A 27195-nucleotide genomic window follows, 5' to 3' on the forward strand; every position below is an offset into this window, starting at 1 on the left:
TCCGTCCAGGGCCACACGCTCACTCACACACCCACACACACAGCGACACGCACACATTGCCATTCTCTTCTATCGGGGGCGATGGCTTTGTGTGCCACCTGCACTGGAGGATGCACGGCAAGGGAGTCCCTTCGAGAGGGGCTCTTTCCAGGCGGCGCCCTTCGAGGGGACGCGTGGCGAGATAGTGCAGCCCCCTCCCCCTCCGCGGCCCGGGGCCCGGGGCGTTTTTGCCGCTCATTACGGCAACTTGTCGGCGATTCGAGCGGCGTGGCCCGGCGCGGCCCCCTCCCCTCTCCGGCCTCACCGCGCTGCCCCTTTTTTTGAGGGCCGGTCGCGGTTCAATTGCAGTGCCGTAACCAAGCGGGCGGGACGTCGTCGACCTGCCTGCCGGAAACAGGCGCTGCGATTGAGTCCAATCATTTTGTGCCTCCCCTTTTGGGCCGCCCCTTGGTGCGAGAGTGGCTGCGAGTCGTCTGCTGGCCCACTGCTAGCCCTCCGGGCCCACCGCACCGCCGCCCTCTTTGCAGTGTGTAGCGCTGCAGCTGCGACCCGCGGTCCGGTCGGCGCCTCTTGCCGCCAGAGGGCGTGCCGGCCGCCTCCGTCGCGAGAAGCTCGAGAAGCCACCGAGGAACGGACGGACATCGCGACGCGGCGGCAGCGCGTTGGAGCGCCACTCCGACCGCTTAATTTGTCTCCGGCCCCAAAACTTGCCAGGGATTTGTTTTTGTTTCTCGCTGACAGAATGACACGGGTCAGGCCACGGCCTTCTCCAGCCGAGGCCTTCTCCAGCAGACACCACTCCCAGTGGTGGTGGCCTTCTCTCTCCACTCAGGATCTTCTGTAGCGGCGACCATTTACAGCTGTGCTTTCCTCCAGCCAGAACCTTTTTTTTTGCCGACGGAAGCCATTTTCAATTTGAACCTCCTCGGCTCTGCGCGTTTTCCAGCCTTCTCCAGCCCCGCAGTGTTTTCCAAATCATCGCTCTGCGGCAACACGGCCATAATTGCAGGTTAAGACAGCAAAGGATAATGAAGACACGAAGCCGGCCTTTTTTTTCCTCGGCCCCTCCGCCGAGCCCGGCCGACGTTATTACCGCTGTAGTGGTTAAATAATCTCCGGAGGAAGAGTCGGGGAAAGCGAGCCAGCAGGGCGGGGCGGGGTGGCGGCCTGACAGACGGGCGCAGACGGGGCGCGTCAGAGCGGCGCCGCCCCGCGAATCGGCAGCCGCGGGGTGGATATCATTGAATTGCCCATTTAGAGGCCATAAAAATAAATGAAACTTTATTTGGAGTCACGCACCATGGTGACGCAGAGGGCCGGGGACGCAGAGCAGCGCAGCGCCGCCGGGCCGGGACCGGCCCAGCCACTGAGGGCCAGTCGTGGAAAAAAAAGCGAAAGGGGGAGGCGCAGAGAGAGAGAGAGAGAGAGAGAGAGAGAGAGAGAGAGAGAGAGAGAGAGAGAGAGAGAGAGAGAGAGAGAGAGAGAGAGAGAGATCCTTGTTATTCAGCAGGCAGGCAGTGCACGCCCAGGCCGAGGGGGTATCGTGTCCGTGCGCCTCCCCGCCCTTACCTAACCTGCCCTTCCTGACCGACACCGTGGACATAAAAACGATAAAAAAGTAAAATAAACACGTCCAAAGAGGTGAAGCACAGCAAAGGACTTCCCGAGAGAGGGGAGGGGGGACGCGCACCGCGTGTCATTTTCGTGACGCAAGCAAGCCCGGCTCGTCTCGCCCCTCTCGGCCCCTCTCCGAACCACTCCGACACCTTCCTTTGTAGCGCTGCAATTTTCATCCCCGGCGAGGCAGCCCGCCCGAGCTGTCAGCCAGGCAACACACCACCCACGCACCGCGCGGCACCGCCACACCGCACGCTCCCCCGAACCAACAGCGGTCCATGATTCCTCTCCACGCCACTCACAACGGCCGCCGCGGCCCGCCGAGCCCACAACAACTAATTCCAATTCCCCTCTCACTTGCCCCTTCTTTTCGGCTTCCCTTCTTCATAGATTGTATTTACCTTTCTTTTTTTTCCTCCTCCGGGCCGTCGTTCTAGCCTTTTAGCGGCCCCTCCTTACCCCGCCCCCTCCCGCCTGGGCCAAGTACTAAGCTACTCGAGGAAAAGCCTGGTCCCCGAATAAGGCGCGCGGAGACGCGGCGCATTAGGGGGCGAGGGGGCGGCTCTCACTCACTCACTCACACACACTCACACACACACACAGACACGGTGAGAGCGCCTCGAGGTGGTTGATTCGCAGCGGCAGCCCCTTCGTTCGGCCCGCTCCATATTCCCGAGCGTGCCGGGTGATTATTCACCTTAATTGTCCGCCTTCCCGGCCGGCCAGGCCGAGCTGGCGACGCGCGCGGGCACACAAAGCAGCGGCCTAGCGACAGTCCTGCCCGGTGCCGCCGGAGAGAGAGCTGGCCTAAGCTGGCCTCACTGCCCCGCAGGCCGGCCGAGCCGCGGGCGTTGGAACCGCTGGAACAACAACGGGCGGCAGTGGCGGCAGGGCGGTAGGCTAGGAGGGCCGCCTGTTCCTTTTCCGCCGGGCTTTTTGGCTCTGCGGGGTGGGGCGGGGCGGGGCGGGACAGCCGCTTCCCTCCGCAGCCAATGTCCACACGGGCCGGGCGGCGCCGGGCGGGCTGAGCAGCACTGAGCAGCGCGGATCAAAACTTTGCGATGAATCAGGCCCGGCCCGAATCGGACAGCTCGTGGACGTGATTGGGCCCATCCAAGCCCCCGCCCCGCTGATGGAAACCAACACAACATTGCGCCCAAATTGGGAAAACTTTCGAAATACGCGACGTGCGCGTCGAGGCACGCCGGTCTTACTGTTTACCCGGCTCTGCATTTTTTTTCCACCACGAAATTAAATCGAGGGAAACGGCAGGGGCGTTCAGCAAAAAAACGACATCATTTTTCCCGCAGTAAGGACCAAGGTAAGGACCCTTAGCGCGGCGAGTCAGTGCCGCCGTTCCTCCCTTTATACTTTTTGCACGGCCATTTTGGCAGATTGTTTTATTATTCACGGCTCTTCTTGCGACACTAACCTAGTGTCGCCCGCCATCCTCTTTTGCGGGGGAGCCTTTCGGAACTCTGTGGTCCCTGAGCACACAGCCAAACCAAGCCAAGCCAACCCCGGGGCAGGCAGGGCAGGCAGGGCACCGCTCCACGCGAAGGGCGGGGCGGGGGCGGGGGACGCGGTTCTGGCTCGGGCCAGGTGACGAAACAGGCATCCTGGCGGGCCGGGCCGGGACGGGGCGTCGACGGAACCCGAGAATGTTTCCCGTTGTGCAACATGAGCCGCCTGCAAAGGTGTCGCAGGCTGGAGCGCTGGAGTGCTGGAGGTGAAGGAAGAGGAGGGAGGCAGCAGCCCTGATCCTTCATCAACGCCCGGCAACGCAACGCCAACCGCGCAGCGAGCGCGCTCCTCGCCGCAGTCCTTCTTCCCGTCCACCGCGGCCCGCGGCCTCATACGTCGCCCGCGACAGGCCCACGCGCTGCACGCAACGCCAGGCCGGCCCCGCCAGGGCCGCCAGCAGCACGATAGAGCAACCACTACTCCAGCCCAGCCGCCACAGGCGCGGCGGCAAGCAGGAGGTTTGCACTTCGAGAACTCCTGCAGTACACACAACTCGGTATCAAGCTGTACTACAGTGGTACTGCACGTATTACGCCGTTAAAAAGCTCCAATTTTGTCTCATTGGCCCCACAAATAGTACTAATGCAGGAGGGTACAGAGTGCATAATCCCCTCACCCGGCGGGACCAGAATCCAGGATTGAGCACCTCCACCAGTCTTCTGATGAATCCACTGTGCGCATGGTTGTCATACGTAACGAACGGCAGTCTTTTTCCGCGTCAGAAAATAATTGGTCCAAGGACTCCAGGGGCGTGGATCTTAATTACAGACATCCAGCTCCAGGGCCTGGGGCGCCTGGGGCAGCTGGGGCAGCTGGGCACCTGGAGCGGAAAGCTGACACGCGCGCTACACTGGCTGGGCTTCCGAACCGTTATCCCCGGCTTGCTGCACACGCACGACTCCGTGCGGCAAACCCGCCGAAGTCTCTGATTGTGTTTTCTACTCCTTTTTTTTCGCGGAATTCTCCCTCACGCTCCGTGGTGCCAGCTATGTCGGCCCCCCACATGCGGGGGTCCTTATCAAAGTTTCAGCGAGCGTGTTGCGGCCCAAAGTTCCCCGACGGGAAGGACGAAACGCGCGACTACTAGCCGCATTTAGCGCCGTTTGTCCGCGAAGCGGAGAAACGGGCGGAAAGCGAGAAAAAGAAGAAAAACGACACACAATCAAAGCGCGCTCGAATAAGACTGGCAGCGTCGCGTGGCTGCAGCGGGGAAACCCTGGAAAAAACCCTCGGAAATACCAGGATGAAGGGGAGTGCCGAGGGACGGAAATTGTAATTCCATGCAAACTTGTAGCGACGACGCCCCGCTTGAATGCGCGCCGGAGTGAGAGGAGTAGGGTGTGCTGCCCGCCCCACCCCGCCCCCTGCCGGGACATCAAGCAGATGGCAATCTACATGGCGTGGCGGCCGGCCGCCGGCCAGAGGGACGCCTTCACCTTGGCGTCGCCAGGGCGTCGCAGCGGGGCGGGGTGGACTGCGGAGCCTTGGGTCCGCGAGCGAGTGGAGTGCGCCCAGTGCAGTGCAGGCGCGCCGAAACGCAATATCCCATTCGAATTGCAGCCTGCCGCCCCCAATAATCCGGCCCAAATGGCGCGTCCCGCGCCGCGCCGTGTCGTCTGCTGTCATCGCGGGCCCCTTCGCCGCCCCGCCGGTGAGGCCCGGTGCGGCCCGGTACGGCCCCAGAGGTGCGGCATATCGTTTCAGTCGAACGCTTTACAAATTCTCTTTGGCGAAGCCTCGCGAGCGCAAGCGGAGAGCCGTGCGAGAGCACTTTCATTATAAAACCCGCTCTCTCTGCTGCTGCATGAGCCACCTTCCCTTCCCCCCTCCCCTCCCTCTTCATTTCCCTGGCCTTCCGGACACGCGCTGTGCACCGCCTGGGAAAATATTGTGCCGAATCCGGGCGGGCACTCGTCCCGGAGCCCCGCGGGGTTCGCGTCGGGGTTACGCGGCCCGCCCTGGGACCCAGTCCTTGCGCCCCGCCCCGCCCGGCTAAGGCGTCACCACTGCCAAGGCCCTCGCCGGAATGCAATCAAAACAAAGGCCGGCCCAGACGGGGTGCGCGGCGAGCTGTCCGTCCTTGCAGCCACCGCAGCACACGAAAGCGAATGTGGTTTTGACAGCTAAAATGTTCCGTAATTGCCCCTTTAAAACGAAAAAAAAAGGCAGACGCGAAGAAAATGAATCTGTGTCGTGGAAGCGAAACTGCTGTTTTCGACAGAGAATTTTTAGCGGACAGATTTTTTTAAACTTATTGTTTGAACAAGTTTTCTTTTTGCCAACTCAGCACAAGGGGGTAAAGTTTTATCCAAACATCTGTCCTTTTTCTTTGTTCAGGACGAAGAGCAACCCGCATTTTCCTATCACTGATATTCTCAGGCGAGCTGCTGCGGCGGTGGTTCGACGGGGAAACTCTGACTCTTCTCTCCACTTCAGCGCGTCGCCGGCGAGTCATCGCGATCCTCGCAGCGACAATCAAAGTTCCGCGGGTCGTAAATCACTGGGTGGCGCTGACGACGCGCAAAAAGGTGACGACAAAACACAGCCCGCCCATTGAGGCGCGCCGAGCAGGGGTGTTTTGAAACCGTTTCAGCGCGCATACATCGGAGCGGGGTGGTGCGTACGCACTGCCCTGCGAATAGAAGAGCAGCGTGCACACAGTGTTATAGTCCGCTCTTGCGCCCAGCGCACAGTGGGCCATAAGATCGGCTAAGGTGGCCAAAACCCTGAGACGCGTTCATTTGAGCTCCAGAGTCGATAAACAGGACTCGAATCGAACGTGTGACCCCACCAATGAATTCGTCGTTCCGAGAGCAATTCACTGGTGGGGTCACACGTACCGTTAGTCCCATTTAACGACTCTGGACCTCAAAACGCGTCTAGAATTTTGGCCGCCTCCACTGATCCTCAGGCCCACAGTGCAGCGGTCAGGCCGTCAGTGAGTGAAGTGGTGGTGGGTTCGGCCGGCCGAGCCAGTGCGTCCGCGCGTCCGTGCAGATCATCAGTCAAGGAGCCCGGCGAATTCCATCCGTACGCCGCGGCCGGAGCGGGCCCCGCCTCGCCTCGGCTCGAAGCCTGGAGCGCCTGGGAGGTAGGCAAGGAATCCGGTACGCGAGGCACCGGTGCGCTGCGCCAGGATGCTGGCCTACCCTCCATTACCATTACCATTAAGGGCTAGACCACACATGATCGTATGCCATTTCGGGCCCCCAGGCGCTAAAGGCAGACCGGCCGGCCGGTGCCGGGCAGGGGCTACCCCCTTGTGGTGCAGGGCCTCCGTCCCGACAGCAGGCAGCCGACTGCAGCAGCGAGGCTCGATCGCCCTCGTTGTTCTGCTGGCTACACTGGGCTGCCCCGGCACGCCCCGAGACAGTGCGAGGCAGCGAGGCGGGCTGGGCATTGTACGCCATGTCGTTCCATTAACAGGGCGCGTTGTTGCCGGCACTGCCACGCTGCAGCGCACTGTGACTCCCCTTTTGCAGCCCCCCCCCTTCCCCTTCCAGCCTGCCGGCCCGCCCGGCGCCCTGCACCGGCTAAATCGCTGGGAGCTAATCCGATCTGCGCCTCGCCCGCCCCGCCGGCTCCGCTTGGCGCCGCGGCGGGCGGTGTGCCAGCGCTCTGCGTGCAGGCTCTTCATTTTCATCCATCAGCGGTCCATATCGCCGGCACGAAAAAAAAATTGCGGCAGCCAACGGCGGCGGTATTTGAACCCGGGTCCGGACTTTCGAGCCGGCCAGTGGTGCTGCAGTCGTGTTGCGGCTGCTGCAATCCCAGGGGAAGGGGCAGCAGAGACGCAGTCAAAAGGCAATCCGGTGATCGGGCGGTCCGAGCGGAGCGGCGCAGCAGCCATCGGTGCACGGAGTTTTCATTTCCGCTGCTCGCTTTCTAATTGCAGGGGGCAGGCCGGGGGGGGGGGCTCAATAACTGTCAAGGTGACCGTTCGACCCTCCCGCGGGGAATCAAGCCACCTCCTGCGCCGTTCCCGCGCGCCTGGTCGGGGGATTTCACTTCTCCCTTCTCGCGGGCTTGCGGGGGCGTTGCTGTTTATTGTGTGGGTGGTCGTTCTCGTCCGCTCCGCTGACCCGCTCGCGCGGCGGGAGGTCGAAGTAGCGACAAAGTACAAGCAAAGAAAGAGAATCTCGGGGAGCCCGGCCGTCCGATGCGCTCGAATCTTCCTGAACGGCGCCCTCCCCCGGGCCCCGCGCCCCCGCCTGGGAAGTTCTCTTACCGTGGCTCTCGCGCCCCGCTGCGTGCTTGTTCGGCTCGGCCGGCGGGGCCCGGGGCTGCTCTGCGCTACCCTACACCCGGCAGTTGTCCTCAAAGGACGCTTAATCTCCAGGACCATCAGGACGAGCCGAATTACCTGGCGTGCACCCGACGCTTTGGGGGGGCAGGGGAAAACAAAAACAACAAAGACAAAAAGAAACACGGCGCACGCGGAGCGGGACGTAACGGGGCATTAACTGCCTGCAGTGCATCGGACGCGCTGCACTGCGAGTTGCTCGCTCTGTCGAGGCGCGTGCCGATGCTGGAGGCGGCCGGCAGCAGTGCCGCGCGTCGCCCCCCGGAGCCTCGCTCTGCTTCATCACGGCCAGCACGCCGTCTGCCGGAAATAGAAAAAGGGCGTGCAAAGGCACTCGCCCCCTCCCCTCCCTTTCGGACGGATTTCGCAGCACAATGTGCCGCCTCCGACCATGCAGACCTAGCGCGAAGCGTGGCTAGGCGTGGCTAGGCGTGGCTAGGCGTGGCTCCCACACTGCCGGAGGACAGAGCGCGGCCAGCTAGTCACCCAAGCCAAAAAAGGGGTTCTTGCGACCGTTGCATATAACCTCTCCACAGGGGAGGAGGGACGCGGGGGCAGGTTCGGGCGGACTTTTGAGGTGGCAGAGATTCCATGAAACCAATTCCCTCGCATGCATACGAGAATTTCGCTGGCGTGCGATTGGGTGAAGTTCAGAAGCGTTTGGCGTTCGTTCGACTGAGCGCTGGTAGTTGCGACAGTTTTCTCATTACGTACCGTTTGTTATTTCACAACACACAAACTCGAACTATACAAAATTGACAGACATAGCTCGCGTAAAACTACAAATCGAACTGTGACACGTCTGTCGGTTCCGAGCAGTACACAACAAACTCATTTCCGAGTTCGCAAGCACTCGGCATAATTCTGTGTCGGCCAAAGGCACGGTCGTGATTTGTCCCCCACCTGCTGTGCCGAGCGGTTCGCCCTGTCTCTCTCGCACTCACGGCTTGTCGCGCAGGAGTGCGAGAGAGACAGAACAACGGAACGGCTTTCCGGGAATCGTTCTGCTGTTGCCTGGGGCCGAGTGGGGTCGAGCAGTGCGGGGCAGGACCGCGGCGGTCTCGTGCTTGCCGAAGGCAAAGTTTTAATCTCCCTCGCTGAGCCGAAACTGCCCCCCGCCGCGCCGCGGAGGCGTGCGACAGAGACGGAGGCGCGTTCGGAAGCTGGGCCGGGACACGCACGGCGTGGCGGCGGCAAGGCTCGCACCGAGGCTCCGCGTTCGGCCCACTCCGCCCTGCAGTCCCGCGAGGCCCTCGCCGAGGCCGGCCGCCTATTTCCCCGCAGGCCGACCGCCGAGCTGCCCGGCCCCCGCGGCCTCCTTGGCATGCAGGCCTCGGCGCCCTCCGCCAATCCAAACTTGGTCGCGGAAACACATGCGCAGTCCGCCACTCGGGTGACGGCGCGCGGCGTCCGGCTGCACGTCAACGACGCCGTCAACGAGGAGGGCTGCTCCGCTCGCGCCGAAATGGGCCGAGTGGAGTCCGGAGTCACGGCGGCCAAGTTGGTCCGGCTGCGACGCACGCCCGAGGCCGAGGCCGAGGCCGGCCGTCCCGGGCCGCGCGGCCCCAGCCCGAAAGTGACCGACGACGAAACTTTGCGCGCGCTCTGCGCCGCTTCTCTCCGAGGGGTACCTCACCTCCAGGCAAACACTTTTGCCGAGGCCGACGGGGGCGCGAGACGCGGGCGAGTCGCCATCGCTGCTTCAAAGCGACTCACCTCGACAGCACCGCGCCCCGCCCCGCCCCGCCACGCTCCGGGGCGCCACTTTTGGCACATTCCACAAAGCCGGTGCGCGGTGGCGCCGACGGGGCAGACGGGGCCGACAGCGCCGCGGCGTGGCGGTGGCGTGCACCCCATTGTACAGTAGCGTCAAAGAAACTTTCCCAGATCACCGTTTTCAACAAGTTCCCCCATTCAGGCACCTCCCCCCCTTCCACCGGCAAATCTGACAGGAATAGCAGATCAAGCGGACGCGAATTCTCGCCGCTCCGTGTCGGTCCGCTCCTCCATTGTGTTAGGAAAAAGTTACTTCCACCTGTTTGGTCGCGAGCGGGAGGGACTTTTCCTTCTTTCGCCCCTCGGTCTGTCTCTGTGGGCAGCCCCCCCTCCCCTCCCCCGGCGCCCCTTCGCAATGCGGAGGCCCCGCTGCGGTCCTCATGGCTCGGCGCACATTTCAATCATGGGTCTTATCCGGTGGACGGGTCGGCGCGGCCGGCGGGCCGCGATCTGTGGACAATACGGCCCCGCCCGACCTCGCCGCGCCCCACCCCTCCCCGGCCCGTCTCGGCCAACGAGCCCCGCAGAGTCCTCGCGCCGCGGTGACTGTCCCAAGTTGTTCTCGCGGCGCAGCGCCACGCCAAGGCTGGTGAGGCAGCAGTCACAAAACACAACCTCGCGGCTCGCAGAGTACTTAACGGACCGCCCACCGCGCAGCACTAAGCGCCTGGAACCTTTTTAGAGCTTTCGGAGTACGTACTGGGCGAGTAACTAGTTGAGTTGGTTGTGTGATGCCTGTGTGTGCGTGCGTGTGTGCGCATGTCGCGATGCCTGGGGCGGGGCGGGGCGGGGCGGGGCGGCCCGTGTCGCTGGCAGCGCCTTATCGCCCCCCGACAGGTCCGTCCGCCCGGCACGCCCCCACGCTATCTACGCACCCAGCGGCCGCCCGACCCCCACCGGCCTGACCAAGGGCCAACCCGCCAGGTTAACCACACAGTAACCTCGTTATTCCCCGTCCGTTCCGGGTTCAATCCACGACGACTACCTGCTGTTTTTTTCTTACTCTTTTTTCTCTTACTTTTGATTTTGTTGTTGTACTTGTTGTTTTTTGTTTCGTAGCGCCTCGCTCTTCGAGCTGACGGCGCCGCGGGCTTGGCGGGTCCGTCACCCTGCTCACGCCTGCCCTCCGGCCTTAGTTGGGAAACAAACTTGGAGAGGCGGCCGCTGGCTTGGCACTCGGCTATCACGCCCCCGCCCCTCCAGGTAAGAGCGCAGACGGCTAATAGAAGGGGGGGGGGGGGGGGGGGGAACTTGCCACCTCGCTCTGCCGAGGCACACCTGCGTCTGGGGACACTGTGTGCACCAACACGTGTGCGGCAGTGCGGCCGCGGCAGCCGGCTTCGAGAAGCGCTAGTACCGCTGTGAGTACGAAGCGTTCAGCCAGCACCCCTCGATCTTCCATCCCATCCCCGTCCTGGCGATGCAGGCCGTGCCCAGCCGAGTGTGCCGAGCGGTGCGGGGATTCCGTGATTATCGCCGGACATGAAAGACGGTTTAGATTCCGATGCGGCGTGATGGCCCGTCAAAGGAGCAGGGCGGAGATAGGCGAGGCGAAGGGCCAGGCGAGCCGCTCCGCCCAGCGTCTGCTGTCTCTGTCGCACTCACAAGCCGGTCCGTAGGGGTGCGAGAGAGACAGAGCGACGAAACGCTCAGGCGGCTCAGCGCCAGACGCCACAGACAGCGCGCCGCCGCAGCGCCGGCAGCGCCGTCGGCTCAATATTTAACGCCCTGCGAACACGCAGCGCGCCAGCGCGGCACATCACAGTGCACGATCAAGGTAATTAACTCGCTGATATCTTCCTAGCGGGGCGCCGGCGGAAAGGGGGGGGGAGAAGGGGGAGGGGGCGGGCTGCGGGGCTGGCGAGCTGGAGGAGTAATATCGGCCGACAAAGTGGTCAAGCGTGTGTCGGCGCGTGGTGTGACGGAATGCTTCCCCTCCCCGTCGGCAAGGCCTCGAGCTCGGCCGGGCGGCCCAGGGCCTTCCCTCCAGAGACGCGGGCGGGGCTGGCGCGCGCGACGTTCCCGCTCCACGCCGGCGCCTCCATGTGTACCAACAACTTGGCAGCGGCAGCGCGGCAGCGGTGGAAGCCTGGAAGTCCCCGAAGTGGTTCGGCGAGAGCGGCAGCGCCGAGGAGACAAAGATAAGGCAAGCCGACGAAGCCAGCCGACGAGGGTCTCGAGCGGCATTACACGGAGGAAGACCACACATTTGTCTCCGACGGCCACCTCGGCAAACACGGCCCCCTCCGCCTGCCGTCGGCCTGCCGCGCGCCGCGGCCTGGAAGCCTGCTAGCCTGGAGGCGGCCACGGCAAACAACGCCGCCGGGAACCACGGAAACCACCGCCCAGCCCGTCAGGCGCCGTCAGGCCGGACGGACTCAAAGGACTCCAATGATACGGCCGACCACCGCGCCGCGTCCTGCAGGACTACAAGCGACGCGGCCTGCGCTGTGTTGGGCCCCAAGGACCGCGTCTCGGCGGTGTGTCGTCGACGCGGTGGTCGCGGGCCGCCGAACTCGCCGCTCCCGGAGACCCCATTAGCGCGGTGTATCCATTCCTTGGGGGAAAACGCAAACACGCGCGCGCCCACATCGCGACACACACACACACACACACAAACTAACATACACACATGCATGCACACCACACGCACGCGCGCACACTCGTCGATTTGTTGCCGGGCGCCTCAATCAGCCACGCCACTCGCTCCCCCGAGTTTCTCCGCTCGCCGCGGCTCGCGGCCAACAAAGACAAAAGGCGGGCGGGCGGCGTGTGTCTGTGTGCGGACGGCATCAACAACTAGAGGCACCACCAGTGGGGTCTGCGGCTGATGCGCTGCCCCGGAGGGTCCCGGAGGGTAAATAATTGCCGCGAGGCGAGGCGCAGCGCCCTCTAGATTGAGCGGCAGTGACCGCGGCGCTAAACGGAGCGAGGGGAAGGGGGGGGGGGAGGGGGGAACTTGGCCGAGTGCAGGCACTGTGCAGCGCGGTGGGAGAAAACCGTAATTCCCTCCGCGCGCCGAAGCAGGCTGCATCCGAACAACGCGTTTCGTCGCTCTCTCCGTCTCTCGCGCTTGCACGCGCGGGTGGTCCGGGGCAGAGTGAGAGAGATGGGGGGAAGAGGGGGGAAGAGAGGGGGGGCAGAGCGATTAAAGTATCTGTTCGGAACCCTGCGTGGACTCTGGCGGCGAAGAGGCGCTCGTGCCGAACACACAAAGGGAACAAAACAGTGCGAGGCTTCGCAGGCCAGGCAGGCCTCGCTGCCGGGGCTGGGCCATCAATAAAATTAGCGTCAGGGCCGCGGCCTGTGCAAACGGCACCAGTGGCGGCCACCACAGCCCACGCACCGCGGCTGTGGCCCAGACCGTGCCGTGGCCCAGGCCGAGGCGCCCACGCCGCGAGATCACTGACCTCACTCACCACCGGAATCAATGAAGTGGGGGCGAACGCGGCGGATGGAAAAAAATTGGGGGAAGAAAAAACGACCACCGACGCAAACACGTCGCCCCGCCCCGCGCCGTTCTGGACCGGTGTGTCATCGTTCCCGCCGAGCGCGGCAGCGCGGCGTCATCCCAACCGAGCGCAAAGGGGGGGTCGCAGAATTTGATTACGACCTGCGGCCTGTGTGAGGTTGCTCAGGTTGCGGCGCCCCGCGGTGCGCGTGGCGGAGTCGAAGAGCACGCCGACGTGCGCGTCGATGGCTGTGGCGGCACGGCGCGCCAAAGGCAAAGCAGGCCAGGGGGCACTAGAGGGGGGGGGGCGGCGCGGAAGGATCCTGGAGGTGACTAGGGCACGCCGCCGGGGCAACTTGATGATCCACAGGATCCTGCTCATGGAAACCCGAGTGCGCCGTGCCGCCCCCTGGGACGCGCTCTATTCACGCAGCCCAGCCAGCCAGCCGGGCCAGGCCAGGGCGGGCGAAACCGCTCTCGAGCGGCGGGGAAGTACGGGCAAATACAGGCACTGCTTGACCCCGCGCAGACTCCCGGACCCACCGCGCCAGCACCGCCAGCACCGCCAGCAGCAGCGACACTCTTGCTGCGCGCTGCCCACCGCCACCTGCTTGTCACGCTACATTGTGTGCCCGCAGAGCCGGCCGCCCAGACAGCCAGAGGCAGCCAGAGGCCGGCCGGCCGGACGGACGTGTGACTTGCCACGAACGTCGGGGGGCTTCATTTAATAAGGCTCAACGTTTCACCGTGAAAAAAGGCCGGGTCTCTCCCTCTGGGGCTCGGGGGATTTTCTATTTAGGCAGCGAAACGTACGCAGCACACACACACACACACACACACATGGTCGCACCAAACACACGCACGCAAGTAAACGCACACGGCCATGCAAGAACCCACCACACACTCTCACTCTTTCTCTTTCTCTCTCTTCGTCGAAAGCGAAGGGACAGGCATTGGAGGTGTTGCATCTCTTCCCCCCATCCCTCTTCGCCTTTTGCTCCTCGCCGTTTTCGCTTTGTCCTGCGCCTCGCTCGTCCTGATTGGCCGCCGCAGCCGGCCAATGGCGGCGTGGCGGGGCTGCCGCGAGCAGCTCAAGGAGAGCATCGTCGTCCACACGCTCCCCTGCGGCGAGGAGGAGTCGTAACGAAGGCACAGCGGGGCGAGGCGAGGCCAGTAATGAGGGACTCGATACTGCCCTGCCCGCCGGCCCCGCCAGCCCCGCCAGCCCCGCCAGCCCCGCCGGCCCCGCCGGCCCCGTGCGGCCCGAGGCCAGGGTATTATGTGCGGCGCGCTGCATCATCTCATGCGGCGAGTCGGAAAACTCGCCCGCCACGGCGCCGGCCCGCGCTGGCCCGGGTTCAAACACCGGCGGCTGCACACAGAGCCTGCCGCTGCATTCTCCCTCCCTTTCTTCTCGTCCATTAATGTTAATGCAAAGGGAAGGAAGCCAAAAGGGAGCGGAAGAAAGCAAAAGCCGGGCGGTTCCCTGGCGGCCGGCCGCGCAACCCGCGCAGCCCGCGGCCCCACAAACAGTGCAAAAACCGTCGGGTAACAGCCTCGGCCCCTCCTCAGTGCTCTCCGTTCCGAGTCGCCCGTACGGCCCTTGGCCGTCACGTCGCTCCAGCACCCCGCCGCGCCGTCGCCTTGCAGGGTGAGAGGCATCGGGACGACGCCACAAGTCCACCAGTGTCAGGCCCTCGGCCTCGGGCAAGGCCTCGGGGACCGCGACGGCGTCCACCCCGGCCCGCTTCTCTCCACCCCGGACCGCTGGCCCAGGGCCATTACTTGGAGTGCTTTAGACTGACGATGACGGTTCATGGTTTGGCCTGCGCCGCGCGCATGGACCAGTGGCCTTTATGTGCCGATAAAGCAGCATCCCCCGGGCAGGGAGTTCACCCCCTGGGCAGCCAGGCCGCGCCCCGCCCCGCCCCGCCCCGCGGGTCATCGGCCAGCCGGTCCGTGTCTCCTGTCGGCCGCAGAGCCCAGGCCGGGCCGGCCCGGCCCAGCAGGCCCCTGTCTCGTCTCCTCGGCAGACAATCATTTTAATGCGGCTTGTTTCCTTCGCTGCCTCGCCCTCGCGCACACAGAAAACGACGGAGAAGGAGAATGCTGCGCCGCTCCATCGGAACGGTGGGCCGTCGCGGCGCTACGCTGCCAAACCACCGAACTGCCTATTCTATTCCATTCTATTTTCTCTCTCACACGCTTGTACCATCCAGTAGGGGGTGCGATCGAGACGGAACGACGAAAAACTGGTCGGGGCCGCGCGCTCCACAGGCAGTCGCTTCGGGACGGTTAAAACAAACAACGAACGCTGCGAGCAGTGCTACCTGGACCGTGGCTCAATTACTGTGGTAGCCCTGCCCGTATGGAATTGGAAATCTGGAAACGGTCTCTTAGAGGTCTTGTTCTCGTCTTCCCGGGAAGACGAGTTAGCGAGCACGGCCAGACCGATTGGAGACTATAAGTAGACCGATGTAAGACGAGTGCCAGACGAGAACGCGGTCCGTGCAGCCGTCTTCCTCTGGTCTTCCTGCAGTCTGACCGTGGTCTGTCTGCCGTCTGGATTTGGTGCCTTTCCAGACCAGATCCAGACCAGATTCAAACGAGATTCAGCCGCCTACATAAAAACAAACACGCGAGTGGCGGACACTGCGTATCGAACACAGACTGTCCGCGTCGGAAACCGGTGCTCCATGCCGCTGGGCCAGAGCGACATGGTTGAAGAGGGGGTCGAGCGGAGCCGTAGTGTATCTGATTCGACCGGCTGGGTGGAAAGAGCAAGTGCCGCCCGAACTCTGAAGTTCTTCCCGTCTTCTAAAACAACGTCTCCCCCTACATCGCGATCTGTGATCGCGGTTACTACTAAGGCGCAAAAAAATATTGTTACGTCCCTCCTACACAGACGAACCTCTGAATAGAGTGCGTACGTAGTGTTGTTGACTAGAAGACGGGAAGAACTTCAGAGTTCGGGCGGCACTTGCTCTTTCCACCCAGCCGGTCGAATCAGATACACTACGGCTCCGCTCGACCCCCTATTCAACCATGTCGCTCTGGCCCAGCGGCATGGGGCACCGGTTTCCGACGCGGACAGTCTGTGTTCGATACGCAGTGTCCGCCACTCGCGTGTTTGTTTTTATGTAGGCGGCTGAATCTCGTTTGAATCTGGTCTGGATCTGGTCTGGAAAGGCACCAAATCCAGACGGCAGACAGACCACGGTCAGACTGCAGGAAGACCAGAGGAAGACGGCTGCACGGACCGCGTTCTCGTCTGGCACTCGTCTTACATCAGTCTACTTATAGTCTCCAATCGGTCTGGCCGTGCTCGCTAACTCGTCTTCCCGGGAAGACGAGAACAAGACCTCTAAGAGACCGTTTCCAGATTTCCAATTCCATACGGGTGCTGCCAGCCAGCCAGGCTGCCCTGCGTGCCCTGCGTGCCCGCCTGCCCCGCCGGGGTTGTTGCTCCGTGTTAGTTCTGGCCGGCCCGCAGGCCCCGCAGGCCCGCGCGGGGTGGCGAGCAAAGGCGAGAGAGTACTCGAATGGCGGTCGATAGTTTTTCCTCCGGGCCGCGCAACGAAGGCCCACTCGCGAACCGCGCGGGCCGCACCGCGAACGCCGCAACGCCGCGAACCGAACAACATAATCCACCATCACGCGAGGGACGAAAAAGCAGCAACAGCAAAAACAAGACCAAAAACAAACCGGAAAAACGGCCACGGCGTCGAATGTGAGAGGTCGATGCTCACAGGGGTGACACATGATGATTCATGACACACGTATACAAAAACAACAAAAACAACAAAAACAACATCGGTGACAAGGGCGCGAAATACGGCGGTAATGATAGAGGGTGTCCTTGCCATCGACCCCGCTGTCGTCGTGCGGAGGCCGTGGCGGAGGCCGTGGCGGAGGCCGTGGCGGAGGCCGTGGCGGAGGCCGTGGCGGAGGCCGTGGCGGAGGCCGTGGCGGAGGCCGTGGCGGAGGCCGTGGCGGAGGCCAGGTGGAGGCCGGGTGGAGGCCGTGGCGGAGGCCGGTTGAGCATTCCGGGGGACACGTGTGCGCCACCAAGCCGCGGTGCCGCGGTGTCGCGGAGGGAGATGGCGCGATGGCGTGCGCCACCACATCGACTCCGGGTCCGCGACGACCGCGTCGGCCGCGACGACCGCCAGGTGCACCTGCTGCATGCAGCAGTGGTGTGCCAAACCGCGGCGCGTGTTTCCACCGATATGCTCTTCTCTTATTCCCTTTCTCGGCGGCGCGGCGGGGCGTGGCGGGGCGGGGCGTGGTGGGGTGGAGGGCGGTATCGACCGCCGGCACAGCAATCAAAGAGATTCATTCCCCGTCTTGGGGGCCACGTGTGGGGTAGGTCGCGGCCCGCCGCCCCCGCCGCCCCCGCCGCCCCCGCCGCCCCCAATCGCAGCGACACATCGAACCCTACGGGGGCCGGCGGCCCTTTCCCTCGCCTCTCCGCCCCTCCCTCCCTCTCATCCGGAAACTTAATCCTGCCCCATGCTGACAGCTGATGACAATGATGTCCGCCGGCTTAGCGGTCGCCGGGCGGGGCGGGGTGGGGCGGGGCGGCCTTCGTCGCGGTCGCGCCGGCACGCCCGGCGCCGAGTCTTTGACACGCGGGCCGAGGCTTCGCGCCAAAGTGGAGAGGATTAAGCGGGACCCGGTTTTAATGATGTATCACCATCGCGCGCACGACGGCGTCCATGACGGTGAGCGCGGACAGCCTGAAGGGACAAGTGAAGCGCCGAGCTTCGCTGCCAACGCCAGTCCACAGCCACGGTGTCAACCGGAGTCAACGGCCCGAGGCCAACTATTCTCTCGCGGCAACCCCTGCGGCTCAGGGTGGGAGCACACATGCGCACACACACGCACACACAAACACACACAGACGCACACACACACACACACACATCAGCAGCAGCCAGATGACTCAGCAGGACTCGCATACTAGCTGGCGCGGACAGTAGAGGCCCCCCGAACGGCAGAACCCCGTTGTTGCAGGGCCGGACTGGCTAAGTCAGGGCCCCGGTCGCAGTGTGACGTCAAGGGCCCCCTTTTCCGATATGCGTCCATTGTTTTAAATTTACTAGCCAGGGGAGGGTAAGCCGTGTTTGCTGACTTTGGGCGGCCACTGTGTCCAATCTAGTTGCCGCAAAAGGCTTCCCTTGACGTTCTAGTATTCTTAAGACCCCACTCTTTCATGCCCTGTATCGGGAAGACGTTGACCACAACGATTTTGCCTTTGACCGCAACGATTTTGGGACCAAAGTTGGTCAAAAAGTGGTCGAGTCTCGGAAATTTGCTGATTTTGCTGACTTTGGGCGGCTACTGTGTCCAATCTAGTTGACGTAAAAGGCCTCCCTTGACGTTCTAGTATTCTTAAGACCCCACTCTTTCATGCCCTGTATCGTGAAGACGTTGACCACAACAATTTTGCCTTTGACCGCAACGATTTTGGGACCAAAGTTGGTCAAAAAGTGGTCGAGTCTCGGAAATTTGCTGATTTTGCTGACTTTGGGCGGCTACTGTGTCCAATCTAGTTGACGTAAAAGACCTCCCTCGACGTTCTAGTATTCTTAAGACCCCACTCTTTCATGCCCTGTCTCGGGAAGACGTTGACCACAACAATTTTGCCTTTGACCGCAACGATTTTGGGACCAAAGTTGGTCAAAAAGTGGTCGAGTCTCGGAAATTTGCTGATTTTGCTGACTTTGGGCGGCCACTGTGTCCAATCTAGTTGACGTAAAAGACCTCCCTCGACGTTCTAGTATTCTTAAGACCCCACTCTTTCATGCCCTGTATCGTGAAGACGTTGACCACAACAATTTTGCCTTTGACCGCAACGATTTTGGGACCAAAGTTGGCCAAAAAATGCGCTTGATTTGCCGAAATCATGCGTAAAATCGGCAGAAATTTCGTGGAATACCAACAAAATCTCGCGGAATCCGGCATAATTTTGACGCAAAATTCTGCGAAATCTTGAGAAATTTTCAAATGGGTACCCCTTTGATTTAAGTACGTAAATAGTTAAAGACCGCGACTTTGCCGCGGCCAAGAAGGCCCCGCGGTGGAAAGGCCCCGCGCTTCGCGCGAGGCCCCGGGCGCGATCGCGCCCCCGCGGCCCGGGCCAGTCCGGGCCTGCGTTGTTGTATGAATCCGAGCCTTCATGCTCGTACGCGGGGTGCGGCGCTGCGGGGCCAGGTTGCTCGACAAGCCAAGCCAGATTGCAGGTAGCGTGCTGACCATGATGAGGGCCTGGTTCGACCTGGCGGAGCATGAATTTCACGTGTGTGTGAGCCCTCCAAATAGCGCAACAGAAAAAAGAACGACAGCAAAAGGGCGGCTTCGGCCAACTCGGCGAGACCGGTGGTATTTGGTGGAGTTGCAAAGCGTGCTCGATGGCCTCGGAGCCATAACGCAGCGCAGTGCCGCGCAATGCCGCGTCAAACGGCCAGAAGTCGGAGTTGGATCGACTTTTAAGTAACGCAACTAAGGCTTCCCTTTTTTCTTGTTTTAAATATCGTTTTTATTTCTTGTTCTTGTTTTCCACCGCTTTGTCGAACACGACAACACGGCGGCCTGTTCGCCACAGCGTAAAACGAGTCGAGCCCGCGGCGTTGCCGGCCGGGGAAACAGAGGTCGGAATTTAAATTTGAAAATAACTGCAAAGTTGCCCCTCGCTGGCTGGCTATGGCGTCGTTTACGCGATACGGACTCCGTTTCGTTAAGAAGTTGCGGCCCTGATTGGCTCGCGTTGCCGCGTTCGAGCCGCCCGAGTTTCTGCTCACAAACCAATCAGCGGAACTTCTCCGCGGAGGCCGCGCCAGGCTTCTCCAGGCTTGAAGGCTTCCCCAGACGGCGGGGCGCGTTCCCTTCGAGGTCCCCTTCCTGGCCGCGCAGGCCGAGGCGCAGGCCGAGGCGCAGGCCGCGCGCCTGGAGACTCGGATAGCCGGCCTAATGCCACTTTGGCGAGTTGTAAACAAGCTGGGCGCGGCCAGCGCGCCGCCAGCGCACGGCGGATCATATCAGTGGCGGTTCAAGCCAGCTCAGGCGGGCAACGCGAAATGGGTGCCTGGTGTGACGACCGCCATTTTGCCCCTTGATTTCTGTCGGGGGCGGGACCGTGCCACCGCACGCGCCGCGGCCATGGATAAAATCGGCTTGATGTACGGGCCGCCAAAAGAGCGGGCTGCGGTGCAAGCAAACTGCCGTCAGCGTCAGCCCACCATCGGCGGGACGGACTGAAACAGCTCAGCGAATCGGAAGCGGGTCGAAGCGGGTCGAAGCGGGGCAGGGAACTTGGGGTACTTGGGGTAGGCTACTTAGCAAGGCTGGCGGTTCCAGGTCCTCGCTGCGGCCCGGCCAAGGGCCCGGCGGCACTCTGCTCGCTCCGCGGCGGCCGTCAAACAAGACGCGAACAAACTCGGAGAAGGCGGGGCGGGGCGTGTTGGTGCAGCCCGCCCTGCAGGGAGGAGCTTGCAAATTAGCGGCATTGCCTGGAATCTCAATCATTGAAACCGGAGGGGGGGGGGGAATGTGGCGCCGCATCGAGCCGGCCGGGCCGAACAATCTGCTTTGCATATCGACGCGGGCGGACATCGATTCTCCGATGCCGCAAACTTTTTCATATCGGCCGACCCGGAAACATTCTCATGACGAGCCGCGGCCGGGCCGAAGCGCCCTCGCCTCGCCATGTGGTGGGGCCCCGCTAGGCCCCGCTAGGCCCCGCTCGGCTCGGCCCCACGAGGCCCCGCGGGCACCGCGAATGCAGCGGGGCATCCCGGGAATGCCGGGGGAGGGGGACGGGGGCGTCTCGGCGAGCCTCCGAGAGGAATTCCCCGCCAATGATATCGCCGAGGCGCCGTCACCCACCGGGCCTACTTTGGAAACCGCCAGCAATAAAGCCGAGGCCGACGAGACTGACACTCACTCAGGACGCGTCGCGGCGGAGCACGGTGGCGGCGCCCAGGGCCTTGCCCAGGGCCTTGCCCAGGGCCTTGCCCAGGGCCTCCAAGATCGTGCTCGACTTCGCCGTGGCGGCGCAGGGCGCTGGGGCGGCACGGGGCGCGGGCGCGGTGCACGGGGTCTTGGCGGGCACGAGCAGCCGCGAGCGAGCTTCGGCGAGGACTGGAGACTCCAGCGCGGCGCGGAGCGGCCCGGGGTGGGGGCGGCCGGGGGCGGCCGGGGGCGGCCGGGGGCGGCCCGGCCTGGTGGGGGTGGGTGGCGGCCACCGGATGGGGCCCGGCCCGGCCCGGCCGACCGGCGGCGCGGAGCTCGGGGCGGCGGTCGACAGCTGCCGCTTTGTTGTCGTCTCGGTGGGCAGCCCGTCGTCGACGTCCTGGCTGTGGACTTCGAGGCTCGTCGCACCACTATCTACATCTCTAACCAGCACCAAAAATGGAAGCGACAACAGCGAAACACGTCGTAAAATATTGAAACGCTCCGAGGCGCAGGGCACGGTGGCACTTCCGCGGCTTACTTCAGCATGCTGGTTTCACTACACCATTTCGCTTGAATGTGCTAAACTTTGTTTCATCTGACGCCAAGGCCAACGCCGAGCGCCGCGGCGACGCGCCACCCACTAAATCCTCGGCCAATCCATCTTTGGGAGAGCGCGGTGGGGCTGTCAGGGGGTGCAGGGGGGAAGGGAGGCAGCAGGGATGCAGTAGACTGATTCCGAGTGGAAGGTCCATCTCCCTCTCTCGTCCACTCACGACGCGTTCCCGTAAGGGTGCGAGAGAGACAGACAGGCTTAGAGTATGGAGGTGAGTGTGGGGTAAGCGGGGTCTTCCTATCGGACGACGCACAGTGGGCAAGAAGACCGCAGTGGCGGCCAAAATCCCGGACGCGTCTTCTGGCACACTGTGCGGCGGACCGTCGGACCACGTCGGGCTGGGAGACCGTCTCGGACTGACGCGGCGCCGCAGTGGCACTCCGGCTGGCTCAATTAACCGCGCCGCGACACGCTGCGAGTGTGGTGCACACCTTCCAGTCGGCACTGTATTCATGGCGCCCCCCCCCCACCCACACACACACGCACGCGTTCGCTGCGGGACTCCTCGATTCACACGCGGCTCGTGTTACGGCGGCACAATGGCTCACCCCCTCTCCACTGTTGCGCGGGGCTGCTCTGCTCCGACGGGGACCGCCCGGAAACCACACGTCACGCTAATTGAGACTTTTCTTCCTTTCGTTGGCTTTCTTCTTCTTTTTTTGACGTGCCGCGGGTGTGTTTTGCCTTTTCTGCGAGAGTGAGAGAGAGAGAGAGAGAGAGTGAGAGAGAGAGAGTGTGAGAGAGAGAGAGAGAGAGAGAGAGAGAGAGTCGGCGCGCCTAGGCGGAAGTCTGGCTCGTGTTGTAACCTCTCCCTTGCGGCCTCCCTGACGCGCGCGAGGCCAACTAGAGCTCCCAGCGAAACCCCATCGAAAGTTGGGCGTCGGCGGCGCGTGCCGCCATAGCCCACCACGTGACATCGCCTTGACGCATTTCGCGCCAGATTCTGGCGACCGCAAAGAGCGCGCCACCAACCCCACTAAAAAACAACAACAACAACGAAAAAATGGCACAGTGAGTGCGTCATTGTCCGGCGCGCTTGGCCACGTCAATCCATTAGCGGCCCTGCAGCCAAACGGTCGATACGCTCTAAAACGGGGCTTTGAAAATAAAGATGGAAAGCAAATAATGACGACGCGCCATGCACGCGCCATCAATCTCGGACCGGCCTTTCCGAAATGTGCTCCGGGAGGGTGAATCAGCAGAGATGACGAGGTGCATTTTGGGGAAGTATGATCCTGGAAGTGGGGAAAAATAAGAGGAAAACAGAACACAAACTGGGGTGCTAAGTTAGTTCGGACCCGGACATTGGTTGGACGTGCAAAGACAAATTGATGAGAAACTTGAAGTCAATACTTAGATGGAGAACCTTAAGCCGTACTGCAAATGATGATTTGACGTTGCATACATGAAAATGAGAGCCTCACGGTAAGAAGCTCGCTTGTCGAACACTACGAAGCAGCTATCCTTGTCACACAGACGCAGCCCCGCTCTGCGGTCTGGGCGCTGCCCCGAAGGTCTGCCGGCCCTGCCGGCCCTGCCCTGATGGGCCTGTATGACGCCGTCCCGCTGTGACGCGACACTCAGAGTGCTCTCCTGCGGCTGTGACGGCAGATGGCTTATAACCCGGCCTCCCCCCTGCCCCCCTCCCCAGCACGCACGCAGGGCGCCCCGGACTTGAGCGGGGTACTGTATCTCTCTCACTCGGGCGATGTGGCCGCCCGGCCGGGCCCCGCACTAGCAATATATTGAAAGGAAGTAAATCCCATTCCCCGGCGAAATCAGCGCACTTTGTCTTGGACAGGGGCGGGGCGCCGAGCGCAAGACGAAGCCAAAAGGCTGGCCCTTTTTGCGCAAAGCGGTGCCCGGCCGTGCCCAGCACCCCGTGGAGCAGTGAAAATGAATAAATAAATAAATTTCCTTGTACGCCGCGGCGGCCTTGAGCAAGGTGTCCGTCCCGATCGGCGCGCGCTCAGGCGACAAGGACGGCGTGGTGCCCCAAATAGCGCCTGCACCGGGAGTCGAACCGCGGCCCACGCGCCGCCACGCGCCAACGGCGAGTCGTTAGTTCATTATCGCTCGGCTGGGCCCAACGCTCGGCCATGCTCATTAGGATGGCGCCACCGGAGCGTGAGCGTGGCGCGCCGTGGCGGAGAGCGGCCAGCGCGCGCCCCGAGCGGAAGAGCCAAGGTTGCCGCTCCGTCACCGTGGCGGGGCGGGGCGTGGCGGGGCGCGTTGGGTAGCACCGGTACGGCTGGCGTCCAATCAGATGAATTAGTGAGGCCGTCCTGACAGCACCGAGGGCGAGGCGGCGAGGCGCGCTGAGGAGGGTCCCCGATGAGTGCTGCAGAATGCATCTGCGGTCCACCGGGCCGGCCGAGGTCGCTAACGACGCCTGCCAATCTGGACGGCGGGCCGGCCAGAAAGTTGGAATCAAATTATTTTCCACGGAGGGCCAGGGCGCGTCCAGCGCGCTCGGACAGCTCCAACTATGCCGAACTCGTCCGGTCAGTCGCCCAGCCCGGCCCGGCTGGCAGCCTAGCGGGGCGGCCCGGCACGCCTCACATTCCGAGCCTGGCTGGGCGCCGCCCTTTCTTAGCCGACTGAACGGGCGAGCGGACGGGCAGGGCAGGCAGACGGACCGGGCGGCGGTCACGCTCGGCTCGGAGCGCTCGGAGCGCCCGCGGAGTCGGGGATAGGCCGCCCGCGCGGCACGCGCGCGGCGCGCTGGCCTACCTCCCGTAAGGCAGGCGCTATAGCATAGGGCTCCAGCCGGCCAGAGCCAGGCGGACAGTGGCGTGGTGTTAGAGGTTCGAGGAGCCAGCGAGCCAGCAGGGTCGTCCTCGAGGAGGAGACAGAGCAAAGCCTAAACCAAAGGAAAAGACAAGTAGTCAAAGCCGAAAAGCCCATTCGATACCCCACTCTAAATGTTCTACAGTGAAGATTCTCCATATTATGGTGAAAATGTTCCATATTATGGTGGAGCAGCTGACTTCGTAACATACCACTGAGAATTCACTGTACCTTATAGATATTTTGACGAATTTCGTTGGTATTATGGAAAAAAATCTCCACCATAATATGTTGGTTCAGCCTTTCACCGTAAGACTGTGCATGGAAACCAGAAACCCAAACCACGAGTAGCCCATCATAACCCTTGGTAATCAAAACCCCGGGTGAAAACCGTGCAGGAACGGCTTGAGTAACCCAGCCTCGTGCCCGAACCACGTGGGAAGCGCGGCCGGCATCTCTTCGGGAATGCCACGCGCACACGGGGGCCCTGCGCGGTCAGGCCCCAGTCGGTGGCAGGACGGCCAGCAGCTCTGCAGCTCTCAGCGAGCGATACGCTAATGAGCTGGCGCCGCGAGTTCTCCGATAACGATGCCTGGCATCCGTTGGGGAACTGCCGGCGCCGCTGCATTCCGAGTGGCGACGCCGGGGAGCGGATCGGGGCGGTCTTCCAACTGCAGCATCCCGTCAGGCGGTGAAGGACGACGAGCTGGCAGCGTCGGGGTGCGTCTTCGTGAAACAACAACTCGACTGTCACAGTGTACTCACACGTCTCCCGGCAGCAGGCGACCGCGGCGACAGCACTGCGTCACTTACCTTTGTCGCCCCGACCCCGCCACGCGCGGCAGGGCGCGGCAGGGAGCGCCGACGCGTCACTCACCTGGAACAAGGTACAGCGCACGTCAGCACACCGCGAAAACAGACAGCTCGCTGCCGCACTGCTATTGCTACACCGTCCGGCACCCCGTGCACCGAACACAACCTGCGCGCCGGGGATGAGGACGAAAAAGTCTCGCGGAAGTGAGTCTATATCATTTCTCCTACCTAAATGTTCGCCTACCTGTCTATTTCGCCTACCTATATTTCGCCTACCTAATAAAAATATTGAATAAAAATATTCAATAAAATATTGCCATTTTTCGCCTACCTATAGTTCGCCTACCCAATAAAAATTAAAAAAAAATATTCAACAAAAAAACGAAAAAATCCGGCGGCAAAAAGTGGCAATACGAAAGTCTCAAGGAGACCCGCCGATCAGCTTCGGTGTTCTTATGGAACCGGGCCTTCATCCGACGCTCCCTGCCGCGCAATTCGACAGATAGGGGGTTCGTATTGGGCTGGCCCACCCGAAGTGCGCGCGGTTTCTGTGTACAGTGAGAGTCCAGATTCAGAGGCTTACCTCAGAGGGGTCACATTGGGTATTTGAACCCGCGACCCCGAGTGCCGAGTCTAGTCAACTCCTCTACCCTGACCGCTCAGCCACCGAACCAGCTTGTCGGCGGCGATGTCGCAACTCCTCTTGAGCTGCCGTTCGAGAAATCTGGTCCCGAAAAAATTGTACTTTGAGCGGTCTCGAACCCGGGACCTGCTGCTCCCCACATCATGCTCTTAACCACTGAGCCACCGGGACGCCTTGGCACCCGCCCTGCCTGCGCTGGTACTCATCTTCTATGGATATACCTCCCCAAGCAATTGGTCGCCGAAAAAATTGTGTATACTACCGGTCCCGAACCCGGGACCTGCTGCTTCCCACATCATGCTCTTAACCACTGAGCCACCGGACGCCATGGCACCCGCCCTGCCTGCGCTGGTACTCAATCTTCTCTGGATATACCTCCCCAAGCAATTGGTCGCCGAAAAAATTGTGTATACTACCGGTCCCGAACCCGGGACCTGCTGCTTCCCACATCATGCTCTTAACCACTGAGCCACCGGGACGCCATGGCACCCGCCCTGCCTGCGCTGGTACTCAATCTTCTCTGGATATACCTCCCCAAGCAATTGGTCGCCGAAAAAATTGTGTATACTACCGGTCCCGAACCCGGGACCTGCTGCTTCCCACATCATGCTCTTAACCACTGAGCCACCGGGACGCCATGGCACCCGCCTTGCCAGCGCTGGTACTTATTCCTCTCTGGATAGACCTCGTCAAGAAGTCGGTTGCCTCTGCCGAAAAATATGCTCATGGCACTAGCCTCGAACCCGAGACCTGCCAGTCAGGAACGCAGCACTCTAACCACGGCGCTACCAGGTTGGTATGCACGCCACTAACCTAGCGCCAAACTTCAATAGCCACCCATCTTGCTTGATGCTGGACAAATAATAAGTTCGGCGATGGGGTGAGCGCTGTGCGTAGCAACCAAGTAGCGCAGTGGTTAGAGTGCTGCGTTCCTGACTGGCAGGTCTCGGGTTCGAGACTAGTACCATGACCATATTTTTCGGCAGAGGCAACCGACTTCTTGACGAGGTTTATTCGGAGAGGATTGAGTACCAGCGCTGGCAAAGCGGGTGCCATGGCGTCCCGGTGGCTCAGCGGTTAAGAGCAGGATGTGGGAAGCGGCAGGTCCCGGGTTCGGGACCGGTAGTATACACTATTTTTTCGGCGACCAATTGCTCGGGGAGGTATATCCAGAGAAGATTGAGTACCAGCGCAGGCAGGGCGGGTGCCATGGTGCCCCGGTGGCTCAGTGGCTAAGAGCATGATGTGGGAAGCAGCAGGTCCCGGGTTCGGGACCGGTAGTATACACAATTTTTTCGGCGACCAATTCCTTGGGGAGGTATATCCAGAGAAGATTGAGTACCAGCGCAGGCAGGGCGGGTACCATGGCGTCCCGGTGGCTCAGTGGTTAAGAGCATGATGTGGGAAGCAGCAGGTCCCGGGTTCGGGACCGGTAGTATACACAATTTTTTCGGCGACCAATTGCTTGGGGAGGTATATCCAGAGAAGATTGAGTACCAGCGCAGGCAGGGCGGATGCCATGGCGTCCCGGTGGCTCAGTGGTTAAGAGCATGATGTGGGGAGCAGCAGGTCCCGGGTTCGAGACCGCTCGAAGTACCATTTTTTCGGGACCAGATTTCTTGAACGGCAGCTCAAGAGGAGTTGCGACATCGCCACCGACAAGCTGGTTCGGTGGCTGAGCGGTCAGGGTAGAGGAGTTGACTAGACTC

This window comes from Thrips palmi, unplaced genomic scaffold (genome assembly GCF_012932325.1).
Source record: "Thrips palmi isolate BJ-2018 unplaced genomic scaffold, TpBJ-2018v1 HiC_scaffold_15, whole genome shotgun sequence".
Taxonomy (NCBI): domain Eukaryota; kingdom Metazoa; phylum Arthropoda; class Insecta; order Thysanoptera; family Thripidae; genus Thrips; species Thrips palmi.